The sequence below is a fragment of the Rhagoletis pomonella genome, unplaced genomic scaffold (assembly GCF_013731165.1).
Source record: "Rhagoletis pomonella isolate Grant_MI unplaced genomic scaffold, Rhpom_1.0 Rhpom_scaffold_00013, whole genome shotgun sequence".
Taxonomy (NCBI): domain Eukaryota; kingdom Metazoa; phylum Arthropoda; class Insecta; order Diptera; family Tephritidae; genus Rhagoletis; species Rhagoletis pomonella.
Window position 1 is genome coordinate 17342920 of NW_023458567.1, and position 1360 is coordinate 17344279.

General features: G+C 32.8%; 1 protein-coding gene across 2 annotated transcripts in view; it reads right to left on the reverse strand.

The window, feature by feature from the left end:
* The window catches only part of LOC118748895 (tetraspanin-2A), a 166927-nt gene that overhangs the window by 9220 nt on the left and 156347 nt on the right, over nucleotides 1-1360 (reverse strand). The gene's annotated exons all lie outside the window — the stretch shown is intronic.

The window sequence follows — 1360 nt, forward strand, 5'->3', positions numbered from 1 at the left end:
TAGGATGTATTTGTTTAATATGGGTATCAAATTAAAGCTGTTCATGAGTGCTTTAAGATTGAGCACTTTTCATATAGCTGGGTGACTAGGGTCTCGAGATACAGACCAAAACGTGGACCCGGGTAACCTTAGGATGTATTTGTTTAATATGGGTATCAAATTAAAGCTGTTCATGAATGCTTTAAGATAGAGCACTTTTCAAATAGCTGGGTGACTAGGGTCTCGAGATATAGACCAAAACGTGGACCTGGGTAACCTTGGGTGTATTTGTTTAATATGGGTATCAAATGAAAGCTGTTCATGAATGCTTTAAGATTGAGCACTTTTCATATAGCTGGGTGACTTGGGTCACGAGATACAGACCAAAACGTGGACCCGGGTAAACTTAGGCTGTATTTGTTTAATATCGGCATAAAATGAAAGCTGTTATGTCAAAAGTATGCGGAAGCAAATAAAAAAAAAATTAAAAAATTCATGAATACCGTTTTAGTGAAAAATAAAATTGAGTAATGCGGACAGTTCTTTAATCTTCTTTAATATAAAAATTAATATAAAAATAAGTAGGGTTTTCCTTCCTGACGCTATAACTCCAGAACGCACGAACCGATTTTCACGGTTTTGCATTCGTTGGAGGTTTATAGCTAGGAAAATTCAGGAAAAATTTCAATAGAAAAGTATATGGTGTGTGAGTATCCCCCACGAAAATAAGTATGTTTCATTTAAAGTAGATGGTGCCATTGTTTAACAGCTATTCATTGTACTTTGCTCAGTTAATTTCATGTGACACTAGCGAATACCCGGCGTGCTTCGCTGCGCCTTAAAAGTAATTTTGTTTTGTTACTCCCTCTCACAACATTTGAAAATATTATTTAATATTGCTGTACATATTTGTATAGTAGGGAGATTTTTTCAAATTATATAAATATACGTTATTTGAATATTGAATCAATACACGTTTGAGGAAAGGGTGCGATAGTAGACTCCAGTTATAAGATTATAAATTAAATTTCCAAGAGAAAGTCGGTTCTTTACATATTTTCTAATTACCTTCGAAAATATATTAACTCAAAAAAAAAATAAACAATGCTTCATAGATCGATTTTTTTAAATCTAACTTCATAAAGTTCTTTAAAAATATTTTGTAAATGAGGCCATAAGAGCTTAGGGGGAGAGTTACAACACAAAAATACATTTAAGGCGCAGCGAAGCACGCCGGGTAATTGCTAGTAATTTATAAAATTTTATAAAATTTAATTTTTTTTTACAAAACGTACAATAACTTTAATTTTCGAAATACATAGCTGGTAACCCCGCAAGAATGAAATTCGAAATATTGCTTTTCAAAACCTCTTTCGTTGGA